Below are 16,053 nucleotides of genomic sequence, written 5' to 3'. Positions count from 1 at the left end.
TTGTGATAGTGATTATTGACCTGGAGAGAGGGAGTCCAGCCTACAAGCTTTCAGGTTGGGTGAGGCAGGCAGTAGAGAGCTTGCCAAGATTGAATTGTTGGACATATTCCATTTGAAGAACACACATCAGAAATGTTGGAAACATGGTGAAGAGAGAGAGAGAGAGAGAGAGAGAGAGAGAGAGAGAGAGAGTTAGGATGTGAGGAAATAATTCTCAATGAAGACATGAAGAAGGCTTTCATTCATTCATCAAGTATATCACAAGACGAGTGAAGTACAAGCCTTTCTAGGCTACTCACTCACACACTAGCACCTAGTGCATATGGGAAAAGTCCCATGATGACACATGGCACTCACACATGACTCACACACATAGACTAGTACTAGATCACCTAGTATTACACACCAACACTTCAAACCAAGACACTCTTTGGCTATAATATCTCCAACACCCCCCTTCAGAGCAAAGAGTGTGAGACCCAACACTTAAGAGTAGACTGATCCCCCCTCCATTGCAATACTGCAAAGAGCAAGTCCAACTATCCAACACCTCCGGTTGATAAGAAAAAAAAGGAAAGACAACCAGGAATTATGTACTTCACCACGTCAGATAGCCGAGACTTCATAGGGATCAGCTGCAATGTGGGCTCGTAGATGATGAGCTTATGAACCAGGTTTCAGAGCAGGTGTCTTTATATTAGGCACCGAGACAACCCCCCCACAAAAACTGGCTGAACATAGATCACACAGACTCAGAGAGAACCAAAAGACTACACAGCCCGAAACAGACTGAACTTAGAACTAAACTTCCCCCCAAAACTCAGAAAACAGTCAGCCTCAGAATACTATGAACCCACAGCCCACATGAAGGCTATCTTCGTGACTCTTCAAGATATCAACCCACAAGCTAACCTTATCATATCTTTCCCAAGATCATCATCGAGCACTAGCAATGATGCAGCCCGCCATCTCTGGAGATTCTATCAGTTGATTTCTCTGCACTGTGCAGCAACACCCGGCACCCGCCTGTGGCCCAAGGCCTCACTATTTCCAGCTTTGAAGCAACTGAGTGCTCACACCACAACTAGCCAACCCGTGCGCACATTGCAGCACCCTCTTACTCACACACAACCTCCGTCCAAGGACCTCCAGCCAGCAGAAATGACGCCACAGCCATATAGCTCCTTCCAAAGCAAACTGCCGGCATAGTCATCCTCCTCAAATCCAGCAGCTCCCAATAAGAGCAATAGCTAGTGCTCTCCACGCTGGTCTGCTACAGCTCGTCGCTCATCTCCACCTTCACGACTTCTCTCATGCTCATAGAGCTCATGGAGCTCACGCCTCTTCAAGGTCCTTCAGCCCGTGTAGTAGTGACGCCTTCCCCATGAAACCAAGAAGCGCATGGTGCATACTCTCTGTCGCTCACAGGCCTCTGCGTCGCTCTGAACCTCCAGCCAGCAGAAGCACCTCAAGCAACTGCCATAGAGTTTGCTACAAGACTCCAGCCAGAGCCAATTGTGCCATAAAGTTTGTCTGAAGCACCTGGAGCCCATCTACTCCAAGCTCCTCCAGTGGAAATCCCAGACCTGTCACATACACAGTCACCACCACAACTTCCCTAGCTCACAAAGCTCTCTTTGTCAACACACACGATGTCTTCATGCACAGGTTTCAGCTTCTTGCTCACGCACGACCTCCCATCAACAACTGCGAGCCTCCCCAACCTCTCTGATCGTTCCACCTTTATTTCGCAGAGCCCCTACCTACGTAGATTCTCCCAGCGTAAAACCGAATCTGCTCCCAGCCGCCATCTCCACGTAGCTCCAGCTCACAGCCTAGAAGCTCCCCTTCATCCATCACGTAGCCACCTTGCATGTGCAGGATGCCTTCCCAATCAGTCCAGCCACCTCAGCCCCACCTCATCAGTGACATTTTACCACTCTCAAGACATTTCCCCCAAATCACATTAAATGCACGTTTTGGACCTTTAGTCACACAATTCCCACACAGGTTAGCATGCACATTAAAGCTTGCATGCAACCCCGTACACACACATGAAAAGCCCTTTGACATGGACACCATAACATATCAAATTCATGTAACATGCAAGTGCACATTGACTTAGGAGTATAAAAAAAACCTTCATGACTTGACTTTACATGACCCCAAAAACATTTCGCTTGATCACACGCTAGACACCCTTGCTCTGGAAGTCTGGTACAACCACATTGCATTACATCATTTCCCATGAAGTCCCTGCAAAACATACTTTATTATCTCAAAAAACTATACATCAGTCCATCATGCTTGTGAAAGAAAAATCCACAAATGCCAAAAGCCCACACCTACCCTAGATGTGTACAACTATGTGCCTACCCACAGCTATTTAGAGTGATCAAAACTTGATACAGATTTTGCCATCCCCAAGTTTGCAGACATTCATGTCTTGCAGACAGGGGTATATAAGATTTGCATTTCTTCATAGATATCCTCATCCATGAGATCTTCCGGCTTGTCTAGTTTCATCACAGTAGGTCCACAGCCGCCCACACTCATGATCCTATGAAAGTATTTCTTTAGTCTGAAGCCATTGACTCTATTCTTATGCTGCTGACCATCCAAATCCTCAAGTTGATATGATCCATTTTTGAATTTCTTTGTCACACGAAAAGGTCCATCCCATTTGGTCACAAATTTCTTCTTGAAGGTAGAATCGAGACTACTATTGTATCTCAAAACTAGATCACCCTCCCCGATTTTCTTATCCCTGAACTTCCTGTTTGCTCTCTTTTGATTCTCCTCTTGAATTAAAGCATAATGTTCCACCGCCTTTTGTCTGTCTAGTTGTGCTTCCTGCAAATCCAATAATCGGTTCTGGAAAGTAGAAATTGAATCCTCGTTTATCTTCATTAACATCTGTAATGCAGGAATTTCTACTTCCAAGGGTAATAGAGCTTCTTTCCCGTAAACAAGATGAAATGGTGAAAATTGGGTGCCTTCTTTTATTGCAACTCTGTAAGCCCATAAAGCCCAGTGCAAAGCAAGATCCCACTCCTTCTCATAGGTTCTCATGATCTTGTTAGAATTATTATTATAATTCAGCAGTGACCAATGTAATGTAATAAATAGGTTAGGGGCACTTTTCCCTCATTTAGAGGTTTTTCCCCCTAACCACAGTTAGTTCACTAACTACGGTTAGTGAAGGATAAGGTTTTGTCACTTACACAAAACCCATCCTACTTCTTGTATTAGTCACTTCTTCTATTGCAAGCACTACGTTCAGCTCTCTTGCTTCCTGCTCTCTCACTCTCTCTTTTCTAACATTTGGTATTAGAGCAGGGGTTCTGCTTTTTTGCTTCCTAGCCCGCAAGCTTCCTGCTCCTAACTTCTTGCCTAGCTCCCTGCTCAATAGTTCCTTACAACTGTACAGCTCACGCTTCAATTCACGAAGCTCACGCTCCTGCTGTCCGTACTGTACCTGCGCAAGCCCGTACATCTGCGCCACTATTCTGTACAACGCCCATACTGCTAGTACTGCAAGTAGCGCGTCCGTACGTAGGTAAAGTGCTGCAGGTACTTAGCCTGTTCGTTGTCCGTACCATCGATTCGTGCGCCATCCTTGTGCAGTCGTACCATTGTCAGTCGACTATACGAAACCTGTATAGTAGCTCGTCGTCCGTACGTTGCTCTTGCGCTGATGTCCGTACAAGTTGCACGGACCGTTCCGTACAGCCGTACATTCGTAGCTATTCCATGCATCCGTCGTACATGCGCCGTACTACTTGTTCCGTACAGATCTGGGCCGATTGTCCGTACAAGAAGGAGGACCATACGTTCGTACACAGAAATCTGTACATCCGTACAGGTTGCTGCAAATCCGTACACAGTACGGATATCCGTATATTTTGCAAGCTCTTGTACTTTTCGTTGGCATTCACACTTCTGTGCAGGTTATATTCAAGCAGGTACTCTAGTAGTTGGTTTTTTGGCAGGCATTGTTTGCAGATAGCCATTGTTTGGCTTAGATCTTGCAGAGAATTTGGGGCATTCTGTATTTGTGGGCAGACATTGCATTTGGGTTGCAGGTTGTCTAAAATTTGGGGCTTTTGCAATCACACTGTAATTTTGCAGTGAAATTTGGGGCTTTTGCAAGCAGAGTGCAATTTGTGCAACGTTTGGGGCTTTTAGACCATTTGCCCTCTTTTGTATGCAATTTCCCACAACACATTGGGGCTTTTGCATTTGGGTTGCAATTTTGCAGGTAAAAAAGCATTTTGGAAGTCTGCAAACAGTTTTGGACTCAGTACGAGTCCAATTGCAAACTTTTGCCACCTTTTGCAGATTTTTGGGCATTGAGCAGAGCATTGTGGTGCATTTTGAGCCTTTGATAGGCTGTGACAGTATTTGTCACTGTGGGCATATTTTTTCTTTGCAGATTTTACTTGTGCATCTTACATCCTAGGAAGGGATTTTACTTGTTCAGTTTGCTGTATTTCTGAGTTTATCTGGCAAAAATGGCACAGAACAACTCAAATGAGGTGTTCGGGGTTCTCACACAGGAAGATAAGTTGGATGGCACCAACTACTTCTTGTGGAGTTTCATGGTTCGCAATATCTTAGTTGGCAGAAATCTTTGGGATTATGTCAATGGAGATGAAGAAAGACTAGATACAACGCCTATACCTGTCACTCCTACAGCTGGAGGCAAGGGTAGAGGTACAAATACAGCACAGGTGATTGGAGCAGCCGCTTTAGGAGCTCCCATAGCAGAGCAGAAAAGATGGGACTCTAGAGATGCACAAGCTCTTTCAGTAATTTCTCTTTTTGTCAAGAGGTTCATTATACCTCATATTCGGTCATGCAAGACATCTATGGCAGCTTGGGTAATACTGGAGAGTATGTTTGCAGCAAGAAAGGATGCCATAGTTTCCTTTCTGAAGCGAGAACTTTCCCATACACATATGGAGGAGGGAGATTCCATGAATTCCACACCTCGCTGAATTTGTCATTGAGGGGGGGCAGCAATCCTCTCTCCTTTCACGAGTTGGTAGGACTTTTGTTGCAGGAGGAACAAACACGTAGAAATATGGCAACCCGGGCTGGCGAGCATGCTATGCTCTCCAAGTTCAAGCCCAAGGGTAAAGGGCAGCATAAGCCACATGCCAATCAGCCCACACATCAGCATAAAGCTGATTCTGGATAGCCTTCTTATAAGGCACAGGGTGATACAGACAAGCAGAAAAAGAAGGGCATCTGTCATCATTGCAAGAAGCCAGGTCATTATATTGGAGAGTGCAAGAAGCGCATAGCCAAAGAAAAGAAAGAAAAGGGATTCCGGTATGGCTGTATCAGATGCATCAGGTCCACATTGCCATGATGGAGGAGATGTTGCAGCCCACTTGGTTGAAGAGCACTATGTCTTTTTGACTTGCACTTATGATTTTTTAGTGGGTAGTTCAGATACTACAGCCACTAATGATGATGACCCATATGCTTTTTTGACTTGCAGTTACGATCCTTCAAAGGATGAATGCTCTTTCAGTGTTGATGAGACACTACATACTTGGTATTTTGATAGTGGTGCTTCAAAGCACATCACTTCCAAGAAAAATCTGTTTGTAACTTTGCATTCTTCACCCACCAAGAAGAAGGTAACTTGTGTAAATAATTCTTCTCATTCAGTGTGTGGAGTGGGAGACATTATTCTCACATCCACTGATGGCACAGATTTCAGAATATCAGATGTACTCTATGTGCCAGGTATAAAGAAGAATTTTCTTTCAGTGTCCTCACTCAATAGAGGAGGATTTTAGGTTGTTTTTGATGATGACAAGTGTGCAGTTAGAGACAAAGAAAATGAATATGCTTTGAGGTTGTCTGGCACTTTGTATCGGGGTCTTTTTTAGCTTGATTTATATGAAAAAAGATCCCATCTTGCATTATCAGTTAGCACTCCCACTGCTGCGATGCACAATGCGGAGTTATGGCATGCCAGGTATGGGCACATGAGCTATGGCAGCTTAATGACACTTCAGAGGCATGATATGGTTGATGCATTACCTCCTTCGGAGTCGCCTCCTCCTCATGCATGTGAAGGTTGCATTCTTGGCAAAATGCATAGGCTTCCCTTCAAGAAGGATGGTGCAGTGAAAGCTACAAGAAAATTGCAGCTTATTCACAGTGATGTCTGCGGTCCCATGAGGACACCTGCTTTTGGGGGTTATCTCTATTTTGTTACATTCATAGATGACTTTACCAACTACACTTGGGTCTATGGTCTTAAGGCAAAATCAGAAGTGTTTATGCATTTCAAACACTTTGTGGCTATGGTTGAAAATGAGACAGGACTCAAGGTGCAGACACTTCGCACAGATCGAGGGAGGGAGTACATGTCTCATGAATTTGAGACATTTCTGAAAGAAAAAGGCATTATGCATCAGCTTACAGTGAGGCTTACACCTCAACAGAATGGCAAAGCTGAGCGGAAGAATCGCACCACCATGGAAATGGATAGATGCATGCTCACAAGTAAGAAGTTGCCTCACAGGTTTTGGCTGGAGGCCTCATGTGTGCCAACTATATTTTAAATCGGGCTCCTACAAAGGCTTTGAAGACAATCACTCCCTATGAGGCATGGCATGGGAGAAAGCCTTCAATGGACCACTTCACAGTTTTTGGTTGTGTTGCATATGCCCACGTGCCTGTGGAGTTCAGACACAAGTTGTCAGATAAGGCACTAAAATGCATTTTTGTGGGATATAGTTCACAAAGCAAAGGCTATCGTCCCTACAATCCTGCTACATGCAAGATTTTTGTCAGTAGAGATGTCATATTCTCTGAAAATTCTGCACATACAAATGCTGAATTTCAGATTCCGGCCTCTTCAGATGATGTGTTTGAGGGGATGCTTCCTATAGCATTTGGTTCCCCCGCTGAAAATCAGAATTTACAGCAACCTCCGCCAGCTCCACAAGTACAGATTCAGCCCCCAGCTGAATTGGTACAACCTGAGGGTGTGGATGAAGTCGTCATGCAAGAAATTCAAGAGATACACACAGCCAAAACAGTCCCGCATTGGTTGCTTCAGACTCTCAGGGAGAGTAGGCTTGAAGCTCCATTGCCTGGCAGAACTCGTAGTGCAGTAAGGCACATGGAGGGAGCTCATTCAGTTGAATCAGCTTATGCAGGTACTCTTCTTGATGAGGAGGAGCCTGACACATTTGAAGAAGCAAAAGATAATGTGCATTGGATGAATGCCATGCACGATGAGTTGCAGTCCATTCATAAAAAGCAGACTTGGGATGTTGTGGATTTGCCACCAGGTAAGAATGCCATAGGTACACGGTGGGTTTTCAAAGTCAAAATAAAGCCAGATGGGTCCATTGATGGGTACAAGGCAAGGCTGGTTGCAAAAGGATATGCTCAGAAAAAGGACTGAATAAAGCTTTGTATGGGCTGAAACAAGGCCCACGTGCATGGTATGCCAAAATTGATGCCTTTCTGACCAGCAAGGGGCTGCACCATAGTCCAACTGAGAGCACCCTCTACATCAAGAAAGATGGGGGGGATATTCTGGTCATCATTCTTTATGTAGATGACATGCTGCTCACCGGATCAAATGGGGAAGTAATTGCAGATTTCAAGGCTCAATTGAAAGCTACTTTTGATATGTCAGACTTGGGCTTGTTATATTTCTTTTTGGGGATCCAATTTTTTCAAGAGAAACATGGTATTGTTATGTCTCAGTCCAAGTATGTTCAAAAGCTCTTGGACAGATTCAACGTGCATGATTGCAAGCCTATGTCCACTCCGATGGAGCCGGGGCTGAAGCTTACAATGCATGATGCAGGTGAATCAATTGATGTCACACTCTATAGTCAGGCTGTTGGATGCCTCATTTATCTCTGCAATACACGACCTGATATTCAGTTTTCAGTTTCTCTGGTGAGTAGGTATATTCACAGCCCAAAGATTATGCATTGGCAGGCTGTAAAACGCATCTTCCGTTACTTGCAAAGTACAAAGTCTTTTGGCTTGATGTTTCCGAGAGGGGGTGACTTGCAGATGCATGTTTACAGTGACTCAGATTGGGTTGGAGACTATGATACTAGGCAGTCTACTAGTGGGAATTGTTTCTTTCTAGGACATGGTTGCATTTCTTGGTTGAGCAAGAAACAGTCTACAGTGGCTACCTCCTCATGTGAAGCTGAGTACAGGGCAGCTTTCACAGGGACAGTTGATGTGTTTGGCTGCGTCGTTTATTTGCTGATCTTCATCTTTCATTGGAGGGTCCTGCTCCGATTCTCACTGATAGTTAGAGTGCTATAGCAGTGGCAAAGAATCCTGTGTTTCATGCTCGCACGAAGCACATTGAGATTCACTATCACTATGTCAGAGAGAAGTTGCATGCAGGAGAGATCAGTATGATCTATGTGTCAACACATGACAATGTTACAGACATCTTCACCAAAGCACTTCCACGTGAAAAGTTTGAGGCATATCGTAGTGCCCTGAACTTATATCCTTTTGGTGATTGATCATTTCCTTGTACATGACATTGGCACTGCAGGGGGGTGTTAGAATTATTATTATAATTCAGCAGTGACGAATGTAATGTAATAAATAGGTTAGGGGCACTTTTTCCTCATTTAGAGGTTTTTCCCCCTAACCACAGTTAGTTCACTAACTACGGTTAGTAAAGGATAAGGTTTTGTCACTTAGACAAAACCCATCCTACTTCTTGTATTAGTGACTTCTTCTATTGCAAGCACTACGTTCAGCTCTCTTGCTTCCTGCTCTCTCACTCTCTCTTTTCTAACAGATCTTTCCCATGATATTAGTACACACACCATTAAATTTTTCATTCACCCCATTACATTGAGGGTAATAGGGACTTGCATATTTGTGTTTAATCTTCAGCTTACCACATAATAAATCCATCAGTTCACTCTTGAAACCTGGACCTCTATCAAAAAGCAATTCCAGTGGTGCAAATCTACAGCAGATATCCTCATACACAAATTCACATACAGATTTTGCATTGACAGCCCGTACTGCTCGTGCTTTAGCCCATCTCGTCAAATAATCCACAGCTGTCAGCATATAACAATTTCCCCTGGCTGTCATGGGTAGAGGACCGATAACATCTATTCACCATTTCTCGAAAATATTATAAGCAAGCATGATATTCTTGAGTTCTGGATGTAAGATCCTCTTACTCATTTGCTGGGTTTCTGTGAGCACCCTGATCATCACGCATCCTTGCAGAGAAAGTCTGCAGCCAAGTTTTCGCTTCTCCCAACAAACAAAAGGATAGAATCTGAAGAAGGACTTCTGGAGCATTCCTGTCTTTAATAAGAGCTGTGAACTCCAAACACTCTAAAAACCTCTGTGGGTCTTCATTGGGCAACCCGTGAAATCGAGGAAATTCATGAGCCATCTCTCCTCCTGACTAACTTATCTCAAACACACTTCCAACCAGAAATACCACCCAACCTCTTCTGGGAAATAAATAATCACTCTACTGAAGAAAGCTTACCCTGCATCTAACTGGCATTCTTCTTCCTAAGAGCAATCACTTTCAAAGCCTTTTGAACCTTAGCACGGAGACGTATCACCCGAAGTTCAACATCAAGGCATCTATCTCTCCTGTGTTCACACTCCCCACATAACTCACAATGAATCACTCTCATGCGAGGCTTTGTCTTCATAGTTTCAATCCCTAACCACACAAAAATTCAAGCAACATTCCCTAGCCAATTCTTCTGGGCCGTTTTGTCTTGAGAACCCAATCTCAATTCAAAACTCCTCCTGTCCCCAGCATGATCACCAAAAAGATGATAAAAAAGGAAAGACAACCAGGAATTATGTACTTCACCACGTCAGATAGCCGAGACTTCGTAGGGATCAGCTGCAATGTGGGCTCGTAGATGATGAGCTTATGAGCCAGGTTTCAGAGCAGGTGTCTTTATATTAGGCACCGAGACAAACCCCCCACAAAAACTGGCTGAACATAGATCACACAGACTCAGAGAGAGCCAAAAGACTACACAGCCCGAAACAGACTGAACTTCCCCCCAAAACTCAGAAAACAGTCAGCCTCAGAATACTATGAACCCACAACCCACATGAAGGCTATCTTCGTGACTCTTCAAGATATCAACCCACAAGCTAACCTTATCATATCTTTCCCAAGATCATCATCGAGCACTAGCAATGATGTAGCCCGCCATCTCTGGAGATTCTATCAGTTGAGGTCTCTGCAGCAACACCCGGCACCCGCCTGTGGCCCAAGGCCTCACTATTTCCAGCTTTGAAGCAACTGAGTGCTCACACCACAAGTAGCCAACCCGTGCGCACATTGCAGCACCCTCTTACTCACACACAACCTCCGTCCAAGGACCTCCAGTTGATAAGAAAAAAAAGGAAAGACAACCAAGAATTATGTACTTCACCACGTCAGATAGCCGAGACTTCATAGGGATCAGCTGCAATGTGGGCTCGTAGATGATGAGCTTATGAACCAGGTTTCAGAGCAGGTGTCTTTATATTAGACACTGAGACAACCCCCCCACAAAAACTGGCTGAACATAGATCACACAGACTCAGAGAGAACCAAAAGACTACACAGCCTGAAACAGACTGAACTTAGAACTGAACTTCCCCCCAAAACTCAAAAAACAGTCAGCCTCAGAATACTATGAACCCACAGCCCACATGAAGGCTATCTTCGTGACTCTTCAAGATATCAACTTACAAGCTAACCTTATCATATCTTTCCCAAGATCATCATCGAGCACTAGCAATGATGCAGCCTGCCATCTCTGGAGATTCTATCAGTTGAGGTCTCTACACTGTGTAGCAACACCCGGCACCCGGCCCAAGGCCTCACTATTTCCAGCTTCGAAGCAACTGAGTGCTCACACCACAACTAGCCAACCCGTGCGCACATTGCAGCACCCTCTTACTCACACACAACCTCCGTCCAAGGACCTCCAGCCAACAGAAATGACGCCACAGCCATATAGCTCCTTCCAAAGCAAACTACCCGCATAGTCATCCTCCTCAAATCCAGCAGCTCCCAATAAGAGCAATAGCCAGTGCTCTCGACGCTGGTCTGCTACAGCTCGTCGCTCATCTCCACCTTCACGACTTCTCTCATGCTCATAGAGCTCATGGAGCTCACGCCTCTTCAAGGTCCTTCAGCCTGTGTAGTAGCGACGCCTTCCCCATGAAACCAAGAAGCGCATGGTGCATACTCTCTGTCGCTCACAGGCCTCTGCGTCGCTCTGAACCTCCAGCCAGCAGAAGCACCTCAAGCAACTGCCATAGAGTTTGCTACAAGACTCCAACCAGAGCCAATTGTGCCATAAAGTTCGTCAACATGAAGCACCTGGAGCCCATCTACTCCAAGCTCCTCCAGTTGAAATCCCAGACCTGTCACATACACAGTCACCACCACAACTTCCCTAGCTCACAAAGCTCTCTTTGTCAACACACGCGATGTCTTCATGCACAGGTTTCAGCTTCCTGCTCACGCACGACCTCCCATCAACAACTGTGAGCCTCCCCAACCTCTTTGATCGTTCCACCTTTATTTCGCAGAGCCCCTACCTACGTAGATTCTTCTAGTGTAAAACCGAATCTGCTCCCAGCCGCCATCTCCACGTAGCTCCAGCTCACAGCCTAGAAGCTCCCCTTCATTTATCATGTAGCCACCTTGCATGTGCAGGATGCCTTCCCAATCAGTCCAGCCACCTCAGCCTAATTTGCCACCTCATCAGTGACATTTTACCACTCTCAGGACATTTTTCCCAAATCACATTAAATGCACATTTTGGACCTTTAGTCACACAATTCCCACACACATTAGCATGCACATTAAAGCTTGCATGCAACCCCGTACACACACATGAAAAGCCTTTTGACATGGACACCATAACATATCAAATTCTTGTAACATTATGCAAGTGCACATTGACTTAGGAAAATGTAAAGAAACCCTTCATGACTTGACTTTACATGACCCCAAAAACATTTTGCTTGATCACACACTAGACAACCTTGCTCTGGAAGTCTGGTACAACCACATTGCATTTCATCATTTCCCATGAAGTCCTTGCAAAACATACTTTATTATCTCAAAAAACTATACATCAGTCCATCATGCTTGTGAAAGAAAAATCCACAAATGCCAAAAGCCCACACCTACGCTAGATGTGTACAACTATGTGCCTACCCACAGCTATTTACAGTGCTCAAAAACTTGATACAGATTTTGTCCTATCACCGTGTGGTAGTGACTTTTCAGTCATCTTGCGACTGGCAAGGGCAAACCATCACTCGTCATCCCCCCTTACTCTGAATTGGGTGGTCAATACCATCAACCAAAGTGAAAGACAACACATTCATTTTTGGGGGACAACTCAGGGCAGAGTACCTCTTATTGACTCCAAATACATTCAGTTTAGATTCACTTGAATCTCTGCTAGATCTCTCTACAAAACACCTGCAAAAAATCCAAAAGCTCCAAATATAGGAAAATGGGTGTCCAAAACCAAGGGACAGCTTGCTGCCTCAGCCTATCAAAGGCTCAAAATGCACCCAAATATCTTGCAAACGCCAAAAACTCCCAAAATGACACTGCAAATAATGGCATATGTCTGCAATGTCACTCAATCTGAGTCCAAAACTGCCTGCAAAGTGTTCAAACGCCTCGTACATTGAGAAATTGCAGCCCGAGAAATTGCAATCAAAAGAGGGGAAATTTCCCAAAAGCCCCAAATTTCTATGCAAAATTGCAAGCAAAACCAAAAGCTCCAAATTCTGGAGCAAATTTGGAAGTTAACTTAGAAGGCTGAAAGAGAGGGCTGAAAGAGGGGGCTGAAGGATGGCTGAAGCCTGAAAGAGAGCTGAAGGAGTGGAGTTTGAGCTTTGAAGGAGGGCTGAAGGGGAGTAGATGATGATGGAGGGCTGAAGCAGCGTCCATGAGAGAAAGGAGTACAAAGGAGTGAATGGGGCTCAAGGAGGGCTCGAAAACCTTGAGTATGGAGAGAGTATGAGGCTGAAGGAGTGAAACATTGCACAGGAGGCCAAAATCGAAATCAAAATGACCAAAATCGGGTTGGCGGCGGATTTTCGAGACCCTAGACACTTTGTTGTCTGAAACGGGCCGTTTCTGTGCCTTGAAACGCATTTCAGACTGGCTGAAATGTTTCAGCCAGCCATTTTAGGGTCCTGAAATGTTTCACACCGTGAAACGCGTTTCAGAATCCAATCTTCCCTGAAGCGGCGTTTCAGACCTGGCTGGGCTCTAAAATGCGTTTCAGCGTAACTGTGAGTAGGATGCTTAGGGATGTACTACACACTCTGAACATTGGGGGGTTGATCCTGTTATAGGTCATCTCTTGATGTCACCGTAGTGAGAGTGGGTGTGCCTGCCCAGTGAGTGAGGCTAGGGTAGAGAGTGAGGGCCTCTATTGTGGGTGTACCCGCCCTTGTGAGGATAGACTAGGGTAGGTACTATGTGGTCCTCTTGGGCCCCATGCTGGTTCACATGCCATCTTTGACGAGGGGCAGTAGGGACAGGGGGTGCCATAAGAGCACGCTATCGAAGGGGAACTCAAGGCTGAGAACCTTTATTTGACTCAACACAAACACACATAGCATAGGGGCCTAGAAAGCCCAACCCTGGTCAAATGGATCCTTGTCGTCAAGATAGAGGCCGTGAACCTTTGCTGTAGCTGCATGTATCTCCTCTGGGGGCTCTTTAGGTTGCTTCGTCTTCAGCCAGAAGATTGGCATGATGCTTCTCTTGTTCCCGTGCTTTCTTCTTGAAGCAATGGGCTTCAATGTGTCCTTTCCTCTTGCAAAACCTGCAAATAATGTTCTTTTTGGTCTTCCATTTGCTTGTGCAAGCAAATGCATGATCAATAGGAGAGGCAAGAGTGGCTTCCTTATTGCGACGATCGTTCTCAATGAGGAGGGCCACCATATCATCAAACGTGGTAGTGGCAAGATGAAGAATCTCAGGAGTGTGCTCAAAGTGAGAAATGCCATGCATACTCTTCATAAGGACAGCCATCTCATCTTCATCATCAAGGACACTTTTCAAACTTGAAAGTTGTTGACAAGAGTTTGAAACCGGTCTAGATGATCACTCAACTCATCACTCTCTTCCATTTTCAGATCATAAAATTTGACCTTCAAAAAGACTTTAGAGTTGGTGATTTTATTACCAAAGGTCTCGAGGCGACTCCAAATCTGCTTAGCTATTGACTTGAAACCCACATGATGGATGAGAGAGTCAGCTAAGCAAAGACCAATGAGGGCAATGGCCTTAGCATTGTGCTGCTTCCAATCTTTTGGTGTTGTTGATCAAGTAACTCAACGTGGTCATCCTCAACAACATCCCAAACTCCTTCACGCATAAGGAGAAGCTGCATTTTGGTTTGCCAGGTGGGAAAACCTTCCCCTTTAAACTTCTCCACGAGGATAGAACTTGAAGACAAAGAGGTCATGATTGAAAACAGCTTCGTGAGAGTGGACAGCAGCCTAATGTGGTGTAGCAGGTCCGACATCTGCAAAGCAGCTCACTAGGGCACCCTGACGTGCAAAGGCTGGTCACCAATGTGCAGGGCGGCTCCCTAGAACAGCACCAAAATGTGTAGCAGGACACTAGTCTGAAAATTGGCTGTAGTAGATGTGTTGGAAGCCAAGAGACTGCTCGAAAAGGCCCTCAAATGACTCGAAATGCTGCAGAGAGTGCTCTCAGGTGGCCAACTACATAGCAGCAGTAATAAAAGCCTGTTCTTGGCATTGAAAACCTCCGAAAATGCTCCGTTGCAGACGGCTATGCAGCAGCAGCTTAGAAACCCTGATTTCGGCGATGGAGAGATCCAAAGCTTCCTTGGGGAGCCACACGTGCAGGCGCCTCTTGCAGGAAGTGCCGACCAGCAAAAGCAAGGACAGAAAACGGAGGTGGAGTAGCTATGGAGGAGGTAAAGCAGGGCTATGGAGTTGTAAGTTGCAGGAATTAGGGTTAGGGCAAGGTTGACGAATTAAGGTTAGGGCAAGGGTGGCGTGACAGCTATGAAAGGTGGTTCTGATACCATGTTAGAAACATGGTGAAGGGAGAGAGAGAGAGAGAGAGTTAGGATGTGAGGAAATAATGCTCAAATGAAGACATGAAGAAGGCTTTCATTCATTCATCAAGTATATCACAAGACATGTGAAGTACAAGCCTTATATAGGCTACTCACTCACACACTTGCACCTATGGGATAAGTCCCATGATGACACGTGGCACTCACACACATAGACTAGTACTAGATCACCTAGTATTACACACCAATACTCTTTGGCTATGATATCTCCAATATTTTCTATTCATTGCATCCTCAGCTAGCCGTCAGTTTTGTGAGAAAGTTTTAATACTCAATTTTAGAAGTATCACGAAAACATGAGTTATTCATCCTGGTCACAGTTGTTCGGGTAAGCAGTTGCCGGACAGTGTATCATCCTTTAGATGGTGATTATGTCTTCGGGTGTTCTTGAGGAGTGAGTAGTTGAAGCAGGGTGGCTTGCACATAGCACCAGTCGCTTGCAATATAGATCATTATTGTGGCTAGTTGAAGCAGGGTGGCTTGCACATAGCTCCACTTGCACATAGGAGTGAGTAGTTGAAGCAGGGTCGCTTGCACATAGCTCCACTCGCTTGCAACATAGATCATTATTGTGGCTAGTTTGCGTACAAGTAATTGGACATGCAGGAGACCTAATTTTCTGCATCAGAACAGTTGTCCATGTTGATGCTTTGATGCTTTCTTGTATGCGTCTTGGAGGTGGATACTTGGATATGTATTATTGTTTGATATTAGCTTGGGGGATGTCCCACACTTTCATTGTATATGCTGTGAGAGAGGCATTCTCCCTAATGCTGAACATCTAGCATTCTTCAAGGACTATTAATGATCTGGTGTTGAGAATGCGCTAATGGACTTAGTGTTGTTAGGCTTTTGAAGGTTTTCCGGGACAGGTGACATGTATAGGAGA

At 45.0% G+C, this 16,053-nt stretch overlaps 1 protein-coding gene across 1 annotated transcript in view; it reads left to right on the top strand.

Moving 5' to 3' along the window:
• LOC147904608 (cilia- and flagella-associated protein 58-like) overlaps window positions 1-16,053 on the top strand; it is a 173,686-nt gene that overhangs the window by 24,464 nt on the left and 133,169 nt on the right. The gene's annotated exons all lie outside the window — the stretch shown is intronic.

The sequence above is a fragment of the Dipteris shenzhenensis genome, chromosome 2 (genome assembly GCF_047967505.1).
Source record: "Dipteris shenzhenensis isolate YYH24624 ecotype China chromosome 2, Dip_SZ_1.0, whole genome shotgun sequence".
NCBI classification, from domain to species: Eukaryota; Viridiplantae; Streptophyta; class Polypodiopsida; order Gleicheniales; family Dipteridaceae; genus Dipteris; species Dipteris shenzhenensis.
Note: the sequence above shows the minus strand (reverse complement) of the source record. Positions and strands in the feature narration are given on the sequence as shown.